Here is an 18,677-nt window from a genome sequence, read left to right as displayed (position 1 = left end):
AGTTCCATCCACGTTGAAGCAAATGGTGGGTATTTGTCATTTCTAATGGCTGAGTAATATTCCATTGTATACATAAACCACATCTTCTTTATCCATTCATCTTTCGTTGGACACCGAGGCTCCTTCCACAGTTTGGCTATCGTGGCCATTGCTGCTAGAAACATCGGGGTGCAGGTGTCCCGGCGTTTCATTGCATTTGTATCTTTGGGGTAAATCCCCAACAGTGCAATTGCTGGGTCGTAGGGCAGGTATATTTTTAACTGTTTGAGGAACCTCCACACAGTTTTCCAGAGTGGCTGCACCAGTTCACATTCCCACAACAGTGTAAGAGGGTTCCCTTTTCTCCGCATCCTCTCCAACATTTGTTGTTTCCTGCCATGTTAATTTTCCCCATTCTCACTGGTGTGAGGTGGTATCTCATTGTGGTTTTGATTTGTATTTCCCTGATGGCAAGTGATGCAGAGCATTTTCTCATATGCATGTTGGCCATGTCTATGTCTTCCTCTGTGAGATTTCTCTTCATGTCTTTTGCCCATTTCATGATTGGTTTGTTTGTTTCTTTGGTGTTGAGTTTAATAAGTTCTTTATATATCTTGGAAACTAGCCCTTTATCTGATATGTCATTTGCAAATATCTTCTCCCATTCTGTAGGTTGTCTTTGAGTTTTGTTGACTGTATCCTTTGCTGTGCAAAAGCTTCTTATCTTGATGAAGTCCCAATAGTTCATTTTTGCTTTTGTTTCTTTTGCCTTCGTGGATGTATCTTGCAAGAAGTTACTATGGCCGAGTTCAAAAAGGGTGTTGCCTGTGTTCTTCTCTAGGATTTTGATGGAATCTTGTCTCACATTTAGATCTTTCATCCATTTTGAGTTTATCTTTGTGTATGGTGAAAGAGAGTGGTCTAGTTTCATTCTTCTGCATGTGGATGTCCAATTTTCCCAGCACCATTTATTGAAGAGACTGTCTTTCTTCCAATGGATAGTCTTTCCTCTTTTATCGAATATTAGTTACCCATAAAGTTCAGAGTCCACTTCTGGATTCTCTATTCTGTTCCACTGATCTATGTGTCTGTTTTTGTGCCAGTACCACACTGTCTTGATGACCACAGCTTTGTAGTACAACCTGAAATCTGGCATTGTGATGCCCCCAGCTATGGTTTTCTTTTTTAAAATTCCCCTGGCTATTCGGGATCTTTTCTGATTCCACACAAATCTTAAAATAATTTGTTCTAACTCTCTGAAGAAAGTCCATGGTATTTTGATAGGGATTGCATTAAACGTGTAAATTGCCCTGGGTAACATTGACATTTTCACAATATTAATTCTGCCAATCCATGAGCATGGAATATTTTTCCATCTCTTTGTGTCTTCCTCAATTTCTTTCAGAAGTGTTCTATAGTTTTGAGGGTATAGATCCTTTACATCTTTGGTTAGGCTTATTCCTAGGTATCTTATGCTTTTGGGTGCAATTGTAAATGGGATTGACTCCTTAATTTCTCTTTCTTCAGTCGCATTGTTAGTGTATAGAAATGCCACTGACTTCTGGGCATTGATTTTGTATCCTGCCACGCTACCGAAATGCTGTATGAGTTCTAGCAATCTTGGGGTGGAGACTTTTGGGTTTTCTATGTAGAGTATCATGTCATCGGCGAAGAGGGAGAGTTTGACTTCTTCTTTGCCAATTTGAATGCCTTTAATGTCTTTTTGTTGTCTGATTGCCGAGGCTAGGACTTCCAGTACTATGTTGAACAGCAGTGGTGAGAGTGGACATCCCTGTCTTGTTCCTGATCTTAGGGGAAAGGCTCCCAGTGCTTCCCCATTGAGAATGATATTTGCTGTGGGCTTTTCATAGATGGCTTTTAAGATGTCGAGGAATGTTCCCTCTATCCCTACACTCTGAAGAGTTTTGATCAGGAATGGATGCTGTATTTTGTCAAATGCTTTCTCTGCATCCAATGAGAGGATCATATGGTTCTTGGTTTTTCTCTTGCTGATATGATGAATCACATTGATTGTTTTATGGGTGTTGAACCAGCCTTGTGTCCCAGGGATAAATCCTACTTGGTCATGGTGAATAATTTTCTTAATAATACACTTATACTAGGTGACTTCAATCTAGCTCTTTCTATACTCGATAGGTCTTCTAAGCACAACATCTCCAAAGAAACGAGAGCTTTAAATGATACACTGGACCAGATGGATTTCACAGATATCTACAGAACTTTACATCCAAACTCAACTGAATACACATTCTTCTCAAGCGCACATGGAACTTTCTCCAGAATAGACCACATATTGGGTCACAAATCGGGTCTGAACCGATACCAAAAGATTGGGATTGTCCCCTGCATATTCTCAGACCATAATGCCTTGAAATTAGAACTAAATCACAACAAGAAGTTTGGAAGGACCTCAAACACGTGGAGGTTAAGGACCATCCTGCTAAAAGATAAAAGGGTCAACCAGGAAATTAAGGAAGAATTAAAAAGATTCATGGAAACTAATGAGAATGAAGATACAACCATTCAAAATCTTTGGGATGCAGCAAAAGCAGTCCTAAGGGGGAAATACATCGCAATACAAGCATCCATTCAAAAACAGGAAAGAGCTCAAATACAAAAGCTAACCTTACACATAAAGGAGCTAGAGAAAAAACAGCAAATAGATCCTACACCCAAGAGAAGAAGGGAGTTAATAAAGATTCGAGCAGAACTCAACGAAATCGAGACCAGAAGAACTGTGGAACAGATCAACAAAACCAGGAGTTGGTTCTTTGAAAGAATTAACAAGATAGATAAACCATTAGCCAGCCTTATTAAAAAGAAGAGAGAGAAGACTCAAATTAATAAAATCATGAATGAGAAAGGAGAGGTCACTACCAACACCAAGGAAATACAAACGATTTTAAAAACATATTATGAACAGCTATACGCCAATAAATTAGGCAATCTAGAAGAAATGGACGCATTCCTGGAAAGCCACAAACTACCAAAACTGGAACAGGAAGAAATAGAAAACCTGAACAGGCCAATAGCCAGGGAGGAAATTGAAGCAGTCATCAAAAACCTCCCAAGACACAAGAGTCCAGGGCCAGATGGCTTCCCAGGGGAATTTTATCAAACGTTTAAAGAAGAAACCATACCTATTCTCCTAAAGCTGTTTGGAAAGATAGAAAGAGATGGAGTACTTCCAAATTCGTTCTATGAGGCCAGCATCACCTTAATTCCAAAACCAGACAAAGACCCCACCAAAAAGGAGAATTACAGACCAATATCCCTGATGAACATGGATGCAAAAATTCTCAACAAGATACTGGCCAATAGGATCCAACAGTACATTTGTGTTCATTGAATGGGTTATGAATCTTTCATTTGCATAAGTTAGAAAGCTCATTTCAAACTGACCTCAGTAAAATTTGGAATTTCTAGGTTCATAAAAGCTAAGGGAAACATCTCGTGTGCTATTGAATGCAAAATTAATTAAAGGAATCTAGTAATTATACCTTTAACAAAATATCTCACAGATATATCACAGCCCTAAAATATTTAAAATCTATATTTATAAAATCAGACAGTTACTCCTGGGAAGGCAGTCTGAGAATCTCCACAGACCTATCCCCCAGTAAAGCAAGCATAACTGGTGAAAATTATTTTTAAAACAGCAAGAACAACCATTTAATGCCTCTGGAAATTTTCCTAAAAGCATACAGCATATGAGAAAACTTTCCTTCAAAAAATCTACTTAATGTCAGTAAGAACAGAAGTCTGTAGTACTTGACTCATGACTTGTTCCCCCTCCCTCCTTCTCCTGCTCACCAGGATGGAAGCTAAAAAGAAATAAAACAATTATTGTAAGTTCAATACATGCCAGGCATTTGCTGTTCTGACTCACATGTGTGTGTATATCACTTAGAGTAGTGAGTGCCTGAAACACAAATAAAAATGAATATATATGATTATATATCTATATAATTATATATATATATATATATGTATATATCAATATCAGTCTCCAAGGTAATCCTCTCCGTGAGACAGTTGGCTATTTTTATCTCCATTTTACAGATGAGAAAACTGAGCTGCAGCAAGGTTAAGTAACATTTTCAGGATTTACAGTCTGTAAGTAACGGAGGGTCAGGATGGCAGTGAATTCAGATACTCTGGATCCTGAGCCCATTTCCGAACAATCAGTCTCTGGTATGAGGAACTAGAACTGGCAAGAGAATCCAGTTTCCTGGGGCTCCTGGACCCTCTCTCACATCAGAGCACCTGCTACACTAAAGAGTATTATAGTATTTTGATACATTTCAAGAAAGATCTGTGATGATATAGGAATCTATTAAAGAGACGCCTGGGTGGCTCAGTGGTTGGGCATCTGCCTTTGGCTCAGGCATGATCCTGGGGTCCCAGGATCAAGTCCCACACCGGGTTCCCTGCATAGAGCCTGCTCCTCTCTCTGCCTATGTCTCTGCCTCTCTCTCTCTGTGTCTCTCATAAATAAATAAATAAATAAATAAATAAATAAATAAATAAATAAATAAATAAAATCTTTTAAAAAAAAAGAATCTATTAAAATTGTTTTACCAGTGTGATACATGTTTGCTTCTTCTCATCAATTTAAATTTTAATCTCAAAGTGATTTTTTTATGCATAGAAGTCTGTGGTTTTAAGTTTATCTACTTTTGAGAAATCTTTAAGTTCCTGATTACCATTAGTGTTTTAAATTCATAAGAGATTTCACATCTGAGGATAATGCTACAAATGGAAGATTATAACTCTGTGTGGGGAATAAGATTCAGAGAGAAATGAAAACTGAAATGATAGAAATTTATATTTATGCAAATATTGTTAGTAATGAGCACTAAGACAAAAAAAGAACATTTTAAGTAGAGAAATACACTAAAAAATAAATGCATCCTTTAAGTCTTTCATGAGGCCTCAACAGCTGTTTAACAAAATAGAAAGTTATAAAAGCATTAGAGGAATTTATCCCTATACATTTGGCTTGCTCTTAGAAAGAAATTAATATTCAGGGAACAATTCATACCACAGATATTTCACAATAGTAGCAACTATTTCTACATAATACTGAAGACAGATGTGTATAGAAAATACAAAAAGGACTGTATCAAATGATATCATTAGTGTTTTTCTTATATGTCCCAATGAATCCTTATAATGCTAAGGCAGTTTTCATAGAGCTCAAGGAAATGATATTGAGAGCCCGTTGTGTATATCTCATAAACAGGAAATAATATAAAGGATAGAAAGTGAGGTAGTGACAAGCAAAGTACACAAGTCCTGAGGTGGTGGTAGGAAATGATATAAGGGCAGTAGGATTAGAAACAGGATTTCTTTTAGCTCTTCAGTGTCTTTCATTCCCAAAGAGGAAGCCACATGAAATAGCTTTCCATGGTATACCTTTCTGCATGTTAAATGCCCATAGCATTCAGTGTGCCTCCCTGTAGCACTCACTTGATTCTTCCTAGCATTGCTGTAACCTGTTTCTTTGCCATATTCTCCATGAATAACATGAGAGGACATTTAGTGAAGAGCTGCTGCTGGACACTTGTGAAACGTTTCTGTCTTGTTTCTGACCCTTAAAACAACCTTGTTTATAAAAAGCATCCTTGTTTATAAAGACAAGTCAAGAAAACAAAGGTACAGAATGTTGAATTTTTTGTCCAAGGTCTCGTCGTAAGTTTTATAGGTGGAATTTAAACTTACACATATGTAATTCAGAGTAAATATTCTTTTTATATTGCCTTTTTTAAAAAAAGATTGTATTCATTTATTCATGAGAGACACAGAAAGAGAGGCAGAGACATAGGCAGAGGGAAAAGCAGGCTCCCCATGGGGAGTCTCTTGCAGGACTCGATTCCAGATCCTGGAATCACAGCCTAAGCTGAAGGCAGATGCTCAACCACTGAGCCACCCAGGTGGCCCCTTACCTTGCCTTTTGATGCCCTCCTGAGGCTCACAGTATCTAAAATAACCTGAGTGAAATGTTAAGTAAAATGATTTAGGTGAGATATTAGGGTATCATGTAAATACAAATGGCCTAGCAGCAAGAACTTTGAGTTTGAACTACGGGGCAATCATAGATTAGCTGCAAAGTTCTTCTTGAGTAAACAGCCTCACCTCTCCATGCTTTTATGCTTTGTTTACTCAACTACACAATGGTGACTCAGTGACTTGAATGAAAGCTCATATTTGCTAGCAGGTATCAGAGACTTACTTTCACTGGTAAAGCATGCCTGGCCTCAGCCAGATACGGTTCTATGTTTGATCCATCACTCAGTCACCAGCCAATCCTTTTAACCTCCGTTATGGTACCAACATCCCACTTCTGTTTAGACCTGTTCATAAAATAGTAACCACAGAGAATTTCCTTTAACGGTGTTAAATGGAGATCAAAGTTCTTCAGTCTAAAGTTTGGAGCCCAGAAAAAAAAAAAAAAAAAAAAAAAAAACAATGATTCATTTCTTAGTTATAGGAGCTTCCAATAATTCCCATAAAAGCTATATAAAAAAAGGCAGAGCACGTCAGTGTATTTAAGGCAGAACACATCAGCGTATTTAAAACATACCCCTTTGCTTCTTTTTCGTTGGGCTTATATTAGCACATCCTCGGCTCTATTCTTTAGGCTTGACATTAATATTAAATTGGCTGGTGCTTTTATGGGGAGCCACAGATATATTTTCTGCTGTTGCTGTAGGGATCCTACAAGCAACAAGTGACTTGTTTGAATTGTCACTTTCTCTGACACTTTGTGTTGCTCTTGGGTTTCTGGCTTCAGTTCTTCTATCCCATGGTTTACACCCTGGGCTGGATACTCCTTCTTTCAACAGCATAGCATAGAAGGCTAGAGTTGAAAGACCACAAAAACTCACAGAAAAATCCAGACTGTGACATGGTTTTTCAAAGTGCTCCAAAAATCGAAGTGATGCTTCGTTGAGCACCTCCTGCAGAATACACCCAAGTGGAACATTTCCTTGCAAGCATTTCTCATCCCTGCTCTGACTTGGACTCCACTTATAATTACATAGTGACTTTGAAATCATTTTAGGCAGTATGGCTAGACAGGATTAGACAGGTTATCAAAATATCCTTTTTTTTCTCTAAGGTTTTCTGCTTTCCAACATCCTAAGCCTTCACATGCTGGGATGTGGTATAAAAGTAGGAAGTAAATGAATTGAAAAGTGAAACTGTTAACCTTTGAGATTTGACCACACCAGAGGGAGATTTTTCTTGTACTCAGTAGAAATTGCATATGTTAATAGCGTAGGTGTGTGCGGGCATTTCTGCCCCAGCCATGTTGAAATTAATGGCTTTAGGCCTTAGGATTTGAGACAATCTCCAAATGTATTTGGAAGGTAAAGAGGGATCACACAGCTTCCTTGTACTGACAGATTCACCTTGAAGAGTGGAACCTTCCTTTGCTTCTATCCATTCTCCTTTTGTTATGATTCAAGGTGCTATTTAGCCACTGAGAATTTCAGTAGGGCCCTATTGCCAGAGTCAGGACATTGGGTTTATTTGGCAGGTGATTATACAGGAGGTACAATTTTGTTGTCCATCTATCCCATTTCCATTGCGGAGCATTCTAGTCTAAATTAAGAAATAAAAATTATTATTTCCAAAACCAGAAGTTTCAAGATGCTGTGATCATGCAATATTTCTGTTGTCCTTGTCTTTATGACTACAGTTCCATTCTGGGAGATTTGTTACCTTCACTCTGGTGGGGAGTGGCTTTTGCCAAGAAAAAGCAAACTTAAATTAATAACCCATTAACAATAGGTTATTTAGGTTTTTTTGGCCCCCCATCCCTCAAATGGCATGAAGTTCTGGTGAGACATAGAAATGAGTGAAGCAGGCCCAACTGAAAGGGTTTATTGTGACCTGGGCACTGTATGGCCCACCTGTCTGGATGCCAAGTAAACAAATTTCAAAAACTGAGCTATCCAAATCAAACTCAGTTATGGATACACTGAGATATAGGTCATAACTCCCTATAGGAAGTCTAGAATAAACATCCTCCTATGGCTTTTTCACTTCTTTCAGAGACAGGGAATGGTGATTTGAAGACTCATAGCCTTGGCCAGCTCCAGTCATGGCTTCATTCACAGCTCCAGGCAGTGTGGGTGGGGAAGGCCCATAACTGCCCAGCATGTGGAAGTTAAGAAAGGGACTAGGTAATGAAGACTCTAATCAGGATCAATTTGCCACATCTCTAAAAGTTACTTTAATGTAAATCAGCCTTCCTGTCTTCATAATTAAGAGAATATAATTTTTGATAAACATTATTACTGGCTACTTCAATACTAATTCGAGCTGGCTCCAATCTTCTCTATGATACTACATTAGGACTTGGCTAGGACTGGGAAGATACTAGAATTGCTGGTTCCCAGTGTTAAAGAATTATATAAACTTGACCTTCATAAAACCATGGTTTCTTAGATATGTAAGGATATTTAGTGAATATTCTGTTCCACTCTTATGTGTGAAGACCCTGAGGTCAGCTAGTTAGATGAATTTCTCAAAGTCACACATTTGGTTGGTAAGAAAAAGGACTACAGCGAGTATTTCCTACCCTTCATGCTTTTCCCTCCTTGGTTTGTTATATACACAATATTGCTACTTATGCATATTCTACGCCACATTACTTTTTTATGAACTCTTCTCCATGTAATCGCCTATATACTGAGGTCTACATAAATAAGTGTGGCATTTAAATCCTGCAAAATAGGACAAAGATTTGTGAGTTGTTTGGAATTAAGGTACAAACTTATTCTAGTAAACAAATAGATTTCACCCGCTAGACTGTTAACAGCATGAACCATCGGTAGGGATCCTTTCAACCCAGGGCCCGAACGGCAGACAGAGAGTGATATCTTCTATGATACTTACAGCCAAAACAGAAACCCAGGCACAGACTCTGCTAGCAACGCCAAACCCACTGGCAGCACTCAGCTCGGGCCAATGCATGATAGATTTTCAAACATAGCATGCAAATGACATACTATACCATGTATATCATACTCTACATGACAGGTTAGGAAGCCCAGTGTATTTCTACAAACCAATGAGGTAAAGAATATCGGAATCATTTTCTGAGACACTTCTGCAATGATCCTACCTCGTACCCCCACCCAGTATTCACAGTCTTACAAAGTGAGAGGTTTTCTTCTAAGTGCCATTTCCATTCATATATTAACTTACATATTTTGAGCTTCTTTATGTTCTTTATGTATAAGCAGAGATATGTTTATACAGTACCTACTACAAATTTTGGAATAACTAGAATCTCACTAAAAGCCAAATTTTAATAAAAATCCATGGTGGAGGAGTCACAAAGGAAAACAGATTATCAGAAAAAGCAAAGCTAGAAAGGCTGGTAAGCATAACCACCAGAATGCAAGCTGCAGGACAACCTACCTCCTTTTGGAGAGATCAACTGATAGAGCAAGTGATATTAAGGATTAGCAAATTACCAGCTCAGGAAAAGCGGAACTGTAAAAAAAAAAAAAAAGAAGAAAAAAAGAAAAGAAAAAGAAAAGGTTGTTTTATCTATCTATTTCAAGTCCATTCAAGAACATGTGCTCAGACATGCTTTCACTAAAAAAGTGTCTTTTTTAAATGTAATTAATCACTACATTTTGACGGTGATCAGATCTGATTGAAACAACCTGGAAGATGATGTGTTTGGAAGCTAAAAGGAAGAAAAGCTGTTTTTTGGTCATGGGATGCTATGTTTCAAAAATATGAGCCATGATATATGATTTTAAATGTTGGTGAAGAAACCAGCATAAAAGATAAGCAAATTTAATTATGAATCAATGAAAAGTTTTTTAAAAAATGTCTATGTCACTAGATTAGGATAGACAGTTCTTTCTCTCATTACAGTTTTTAAAACGATAGGAAAAGGTTTACTACTTGCTGAACAATGCAGCCAGATTATCTTAACTGCCCAGCTGCTACTATCTTTGGGTTCAGCCACCTTGCATAAAATAATATGGGAAAGCCTGATACCTGCTACATAATTACATTTGTGGGAGGGAAGGGATTACATTCCATGAAATTGTGCTGAGATTGAAAGGAGCAGAGCAATATCACCTGATGGAAGTTTTTATTTCTTTGTCCTCTGGCTTCCTACGTGGTCTCTATCATAGAAGAATTAGTGCTTCTTTGGGAAGAAATACTACATTTTCCCTTTTGCTAATCTTCTTTGTCATATTTTTTCTAATATATTTAGCATGTATTTACTTAGGGGCTGCTAAGTGCCAGGCACTACTCCAGGTGCTGGAAATATGAAGGAGGAGGTGAAAATATTTTACCAAAGAATGGTTTCCTATTTGTTTATTTTATTTTATTTTTTTCTATTTATTTTAAATGAAATCCCCTGCTCAGAAGGTAACTACTAGAAAATCTAAAATAATAACAGTTGAAAGAGGTTGCCACCAGGGGCTAAAGATAAAAGAAGGGATGGAGCAAGAGACAGCTGACTTTCATCATAGCTCTTCTGTATCATTTCTTTTACCACTTCTATGTATTATTTTGATATAAATTAAAACTAAGTAACTGACTCCTTGAAGAAAAGAGCTTCAGATATGTTTACATCCTCAAAAGGAGGATAAAAAGACACTGACTGAAGAGATAAGGAAAAACAGTATTAAGGAGGAGTTAGAGACATGACTCAAAATTTGTCAACTTAATAGAGAAGATCACAAAGCTTTAAAAACTCTTTAATGTTATAAGCTAGAAAAGGGTTTAGTTTTTGAATTGGCAGAGCTGAGATGACATACACAATTAGCTCTGCTAACCTTTCTTACAATTTTTGGAATCATGGAACAACTACATTGAATTTATTTTTTTTTTAAAGATTTTATTTATTTGAGAGAGAGAGCACGAGCACGGGGAAGGGCAGAGGAGGGAGAGGCAGACTCCCCACTGAGCAGGGAGCCCAACCCGGGGCTCAATCTCAGGACCCTGGGATCATGACCTGAGCCAAGGTCAGACGCTTAACCAACTGAGCTACCCAGGCGTCCCTCTATTATGAATTTAGCTGAACAAGTATTTATTGAATCCCTCCTATGTCCCTGATAATGCACCAGATGCTGAAACTGTACTACGAGCAAGGCAGATGCACTCCTTCTTCTCATGACATTTATAGCATATTAGTGGAACTAAGAACCAGCGAGATTATTAACTTCATCCTGCCAAGACTCAAATATCAGGTTTTTACACAGCAAAAAACAATGACTGTTTTATCTCTTTAATGACCTGAAAGCATCAATAATTTTTTAAGTTCAAGCATCCACTCAGTTCTCTTTAACTTGTACCGTTGTACTGTGTTCAAATTTGCTTATGTTTTGCAACAGAAATCTAGAATTTCCCAATCAACCATACCAGTATAGTATAATTTAAAATGTAAAATCTATATGCCACCTTGCCAGACAACAGACACAACACTTATGCTGTAGTCTACAAAACAGGTGACTCTTATTATTTGGGTAAAATATTTGGTCAAATAAATGCTTCAAATGATTATAGTGGCAGATAACATGTCACTGAGGCTTGTTCACAAAAATAACATGCAGCTGCTAATATCCATTATCTGTAGTATGCCATACAAGAAAACCAAACTCTGAATAAAGCTATCCAGTCTATTGTCAGAGATAGAAGAGAATACAGTTTTAATAGAGAAAGTATCTCTGCCTAAAGCCAATAATCTAAGCTGACTAAGCATCCATTGATTTGGGGGCTTATGAGGGAGTAGAAGCCAACTGTTTCTGCAGAGCAACAAGAGTATGACTAAGACTATGGGCCTTCAGCCTTTTCTAGTACATTCCATAAAAATTCATTGCTAGACACAGGAGTCAGCCTGGGGGCAAAGACCAAATTGGCAGTGTTCCCTCCATACATATTACCCATTGCTAAAGCTAGGTACACAGACAAAGCAAAGAGGCCAGTAAGTGAAAGAAAGTGACTTCAAGCTTACAAATCATGACTTCAGAAAAGAAATCATTTCTCAAGATAAGATTTGGAAAGAAGCCTATTTCTAAGCCTCTTGTGACTGGACTTATAAAGGGTTGTCAAAACAGTTTGGTTCATCATGCTGTAATATGCAAAATGGCATGGTACTCTCCTCATGCATGTTACACCAATAAAATTAAGCAATTAATCTTTAAGAGTCCTTCAAATGGCATATTTTTTTTAAAAGGAAAGAAGTAATATTGTCAGCTACATTTGTTCTGAAAATTTGGATAAATTAAGAGATAAAATAATTTGAGAACCAATACTAGCATCCTTCTAGCTTATTTTCACTTAATGGTTTATTAATTCCACGAGTTGGATGTTTGCCTCCCAATTAAGTACCTTCATCAACATGGAGCCATTTTCATCCCTCTAAAAATTAAATATTAATGCCTTTGTTCCGTGGGCAACAATATATATTTCTCTCTACATTTGTGTTATCTTCACTGCATCTCAGTTATAACAAAATATTTTTCCTTAAAGTTTTAATTTTTTTCTCTAACTTCTAATCAGTAAAGAAATCATAATTATTAAACTTTAAGGGTCAATAAAAACAAAGTCTCCATGATCTGTGGTTTTCTTTTTCTTATTATTATCTTTAGTTCACATGCAGTGCCTTATTTCCTTTATATAAATGATATTAACAATATCAATCATTTTTTATTCACCCCTACAGATCTTTCTAGACTAGTTTCCACTATGGATAGGACTGATTAGAGAAACACTCTGCTAGTTATCACCAAAGAACAATTTTAACGTCAACCAGTCAAAGTAAAGTCAAGTAACTGAATAGATCAATGTTTCTGAACTTTTTCTTTTCATCATTGCCCTTGCGAAGGAGATACTTTAGATATTTTTCCTAATTCCTCCAATGAATTAATAGCACAGATATACTATGTAATATATCTGTGTACAGATACATTATGTATTTTGGCTTTTTTGGAGGGCCACAAAGAATTGCAATAACTAAGATTTTTCTTCTCATCAAGAATCAATTTTTACCCATTCAGGGCCCTATAATTCCCACTGCAAATTCATGAAATAGTTGAAAAAAGTTAAATATTTCCATCACATTTTACAGGAAGTTTAATGATTCATTAGATATTTGGTAGTGTAGGCCAAAATGTTTACCTGGGAAGCAAAATTTCTTTAAAGTGTTATTTAAAAGTTCTTATACAGTTACCAACGTAAGTCATAATATATTTATATTTGCTTTGGCTTATAGTACATTTCCCCAAAATCTTTCATTAAAGTAGACCCTCTGTGGTAATATGCCATGTGTACCTGTGGCTTTGAGTACCTATGCCACTTTTTGTGCAACATATCTTCCTTTATCATTGATATTCTAGTTCAAAAACAGTATTGAAATACTTGTATATTCTTGAACATAGCCTCTGGAGGACTAAAAAGAGTCATGCTAATTCAGTTTAACTCAACAGATTAAAAAAAAAAAAAAAAAAGAAGGCTCTTACCCCATCATCATCCTTTAGGTTCTAGCCTCTGCTTCTCTGCTTGTTGTCCTTTTCCACCCAATTTCTGGCCTTCTTCTTCAAGGAAAAAAAAATGAGTTCCTCTTTACTGGAGCCAGAGAATCTGCGATGTCTTTGAATGTATGTCTGCCCACTAGATTCCCTTTTCTCAACCAGAATATTCTTCATTGCAGCAAGTTACTATAATAACATAGAATGTATAATGGCCTCGTACAATGTTGGGAAAGAATTCAGAGCTGGTTTCAACCCTTACTCCTGAAAATATGATCTTGGGCTTGCCATATTGCAACATTGATCTCTTAAATATAGTAAGTTAACAAAAAGTTAAATGAGGTGTATTTTACTGTACTAGACAGTTTGTATTTTAAAAATCACACCAGTAATGCATGCATATTGATGAGAAATTAGAGGGGTAAAAACAGAGGAATAAAAACAACACTATAAAAACCATATCATCTTTTACCCCACCAACTGGAGATAACTGATTTTCAGTTGAATAATATTCTTTTGAGCACTTTAATTTTGTATTAAAGTTCATTTTTACGTAAACTATATTACATTTTATATTCCCTTGTTATGGACTGAATTGTGTCTCCCTGAAAATTTGTATGCTGGAACTTTAATCCCCAAAGTCACTGTATTTGGAGATACAATTAAAATAGGTGATTAAGGATAAATGAAATCATAAGTTTGGGGCCCCAATCCAAGGGGATTGGTGTTCTTTTAAGAAAAGAAACAAGAAAGGAAAATAGCACATCTTGTCTTCTGCACAGTTATCTTCCTCATAAATGTTTAATAACAAGATGCGTGGTTTGTCTTCTTTAGATTCTATAGTTAAGAGTTCAAAGGGCAAAACTAGCTTATACTGGGAAGGAGTAGGATCAAATTTTTAGTGGAATTGGGTATGGAAAGAAATGCATCAGTCCAGGTTAGCACTGCCTTTTTTTAGAGATCTTATGTCCAGGTGATATCCATGGCTAATTATTTGCTCCCCCAAAATGGAAACTATGTTGAAATTTTCATTCAATTTTTATAGAAGTTTATCTTTGAGAATTAGTGTTAAAGAGCTCCCAGTTTTGTTGCTTAAATCTGTAAATATATAGACAAATACTTAGAAGCTGAACTTCCAGTTGTTGTTACAGAATTGCCCCAGCATAAAATAATCTGGGGGCTTTTAGAACTGGCATAATCCTCATGGTAATTGCTAAAATACACATCAGCTGCCGGACAAAACACAGGATAAAATTGGTCATGGTGACTTTACAGGTCCCTGAACTGATAAGAGTCCTTGTACAGTGAATTCTCCATGTAGTCAGAGGTAAAGTAAGGACGTGAAGACATTCACTCATCACCTCATTCTTTATTCCAGGTATCACAATCTGCAAGTCTCAAAATGAACATTTACCTTATTCCCCAAACTCTATTTATATTACTAATATTCATGAAGTACAATGCAAAATCTTGATTCATCATTATGCAAACAACCCCTCAAGTAAGTCTGCATATTGTTTACGTTTTTAAAGAAGTTAAATGAATCTGAAGTCAAAATCTATACATTGTTACCTTCCTCATCCCCATAGATTTACACATGTGTATACTAACATAACACCTTGATTAAATGGACACAAATTATAGAGATCAAATTCATTTAGCATAGATTAATTTCCAGAGGACCATTGTGGTTTCTATATCACCTTACAGTGTGAAGAGAATGCCAGTTTTACCAGTGCTGTGAATGACAAATCTATGTTTTGTATAGCTTATCTTGATGTTTAAAATGGCCAGGAATGTAGTAGGATCAATTTTTTATAGCACCCTCTTCTCAAGGCCTATTGTCTCTAAAATTTTCACAAAGAGTCATTATTTGAAGATTTTGATCCTAATTTCAAAGATGGCATGCACTGTCTCCCAAAAACTGCCTAAAATTTTCTCTCTGTCCATAATTTACATGAGATTCTCAAAGAAGTAAGTTACTCCAATAAGACTGAGAACAATGGTCTCATCCCCCAGGTGGGTTAGACTACAATTGTACTGAGATAGTTGGAAAAAAAAATCGGTTCCTATGATTCCAGAATCCTTGGCTTTTCCCTCTTAATGCATCCTAATTCACCCTGTTCCTGTTTCAATTTACCTCGCATTTGTGCATCTAAGCCTAATGGCATGATTCTTTCCATGGTTTAACCACAAAAGACATGCACAACCCTCTCCAAACCAGCCTGGGCATGCATGCAAGAAGAGAAACTGAAGTAAAGCAGGCCTGGGTATATATAAAGATGTTTGGTCAATATTCATATATATAAAGATGTTTGGTTAATATTCATTTGGAGTGGTTTGTCTCCTTCCTAATGCATTTATGATTTTCCGATTGCCTTATAAAAGCCCTTTGATCATGATGTGCCTAGATAGGACTGTCATAGAAATTATCCAGCTTATGGTTTGCGAAGTTTATTGGATAGACTGATGTTTTGTCCTAACCTCTAAGAACTTTCAATCCTTGCTTTCATTTTCTTAAGATCCTTGTCTCTGAAGGTTTTTATCTGTTAAGAATCTCAAGACTTCAGGAATTTCCACTCTTTTTAAGGTAATGTCACTCCCACTCCCACCTGATGCTATGGAATGCAGCAAATTTCTGCAAGAGTAAAACAGCCAACTGTTGAGCCCCATCAAATCTTTTTTCACTTTAGCCTGATGCAACTACTGTGGGTTCTCTCTTTTTCCATCCCCAGCGATGATCATCTGCTCCCAGGTTCTCAGCCTTTAGGTCCCAACCAAAATGGGCAAATACTTGTGATAGGAAAAGCATCTATCTGCAGGTCCTGAGTTCAGCTATGAAAGGTCTCCCTTTTCTGAAATTTTAGTATCTCTTGTCCTGTTTTTTCTGCAATTCCTGATACTTTTTTACACTTTAGTAATTTATTTTGTCTTTGTAGGATATATTTTGCTTGAGGAAAGAATTGGAATGCCACAGATTACTCTATCCTGCTCCAAACTAGAAGTCTCCAAAACCACACACAATGTTGTTATCAATAATTAAAAGGTCCTAATTAACTCTTTTTTAAAAAAAGATTTTATTTATTTATTCATGAGAGACAGACAGAGAGAGAGAGAGAGAGAGGCAGAGACACAGGCAGAGGTAGAAGCAGGCTCTATGCAGGGAGCCCGACGTGGGACTCTATCTCAGGTTCCAGGATCATGCCCTGGACCAAACCGCTGAGCCACCCAGGGATCCCCAAAGGTCCTAATTAACTCTTAATTCTCTTTCACATCACATTTTTCAGTACTTTAAGAGAGTGGACACTCTTCATACACACAAATAAAAGGGTAAATAAACTAATGTATAACTTTGTAAATCAATTTCACTAAAAACTTTCCTTTATATTAGCAAACTGAGCTCAGGTAACATTGAAGGAACCTAAAGAAAGTATATTAAATAGAAATAGGGTGCCTGGGTGGCTCAGTGTTTGAGCATCTGCCTTTGGCTCAGGTTGTGATCCTGGGGTGCTGGGACCCAGCCTTGCATCAGGCTTCCCACAGGGAGCCTGCTTCTCCCTCTGCTATGTCTTTGCCCCTCTCTCTGTGTCTCTCACAAATAAACAAAGTCTTTAAAAAATAATAATAACAAAATAAATAGAAATATAAATAAGAAAAAATTGTAGGACAAATATTAAAGAAGAGAGGGGTGTTTCTTGTCAACCAGAGAGCAGAAGAAAAGTCTGAGCACACACACACAAATATTAAGAATGACAGATGTAGGAAATTACTACAAAGGGAGAAAATAGGTTTGTTTTACCTCTTTCATTGTTACTTCTAAAACTTGGCTCTTAGCAAAAGATAAGGTGCAAAAAGGAAAAAATTCTCTTAGTGTCCCTTCATTCTTAACAAAGAGTGATAGATAACATTTCAGAATTGATCAAGAGCAGAAATTGTTAAGAAATGCTCTGTGGACTTCTAGGAATTATTCTTGAAGAGATGATGTGGCAGCCAGCCTCCCTGATGGCTCTGAGGTGATCTTCCTTCCTGATATCCATGCCTTATATAATCTCCTTCCACAGACGGCTGACTTAAGTACACAACAGCAGAAATAAAGAGTAGGGCTTTCAAAGCTGGGTTATAAAAGGTGATACACTTTCCCCTTGCTCTCTCTTGGATTGATCTCTGGGGAAAGCTATCTGTCATGTCACGAGAATACTCAAACAGCCCCATTGAAGGACCCATGTGGCAAGAAACTGAGGCCTCCTGCCAAAAGCCAGTACCAAATACTGGCCAGGGAGCCATCCTGAAGGCAGATCCTCCAGTCTCAGCCAAGCCTTCAATGACTGCGGCCCTGACTGACATCTTAACTGCCACGTTACGAGGCCAGAACCACCCAGTTTTAGGATTCCTGATCTACAGAAACTGTAAGATAATATTTATTATTATACTACTATTGGCGGTAGTAATTTGTTAGAAGAGATAGCTAATACAGATGCCATGATATTGCATAATTCAGGAGAGGAAGGTAAAAGGTAAAGCAAGTAAATAGCACTCCTGAGGCTGTCTCTCCCAGTTTATCATTACTTCCAACATTCCTCACTAGCGGACCTACCATTTGTGGGATGGGCAGCAGCGTCCTATTTAACAGAAGTTCCTTGAACAAATCCATTGGATATGATAGTCTCCTTTTCTACCTTTGCAATTTTTTTTTCTTTTCTACTTTTAAGATTTTTCCCCAGTTTTTGGAGCTACACCTGACTCTTCTCATCTCCTTTCAAACTCAATAAACCTTACGTTATAGATTTAATGTGTGTCCTCACAAAAACACATATGTTGAAACCCTAATTCTCAATATGATGGTGTTTTGGGGTAGAGTTTTTGACAAGCAATTAGGTTTAGATGAGGTCATAAAAACCCCCATAATAGGATTAGCATCCTTATAATGTAATTAGTATCCTTATAAGAAGAAAAAGAGATACCAGAGTTTGCTCCTTCCACATGCATATGAAAAGATCATGTGAGCACAACAAGATGGCACTGTCTGTAAGCCAGGAAGAGGGCACTCATCAAGCACTAAATCTGCTGTCACCTTGATCTTAGACTTTTCAACCTCCTAAACTGTGATAAATGTCTCTGTTGTGTAAGCCATCTAGTCCGTGGCATTTTGTTATAGTAACCTAA

Source organism: Canis lupus, chromosome 12 (genome assembly GCF_003254725.2).
Source record: "Canis lupus dingo isolate Sandy chromosome 12, ASM325472v2, whole genome shotgun sequence".
Taxonomy (NCBI): Eukaryota; Metazoa; Chordata; class Mammalia; order Carnivora; family Canidae; genus Canis; species Canis lupus.
Note: the sequence above shows the minus strand (reverse complement) of the source record.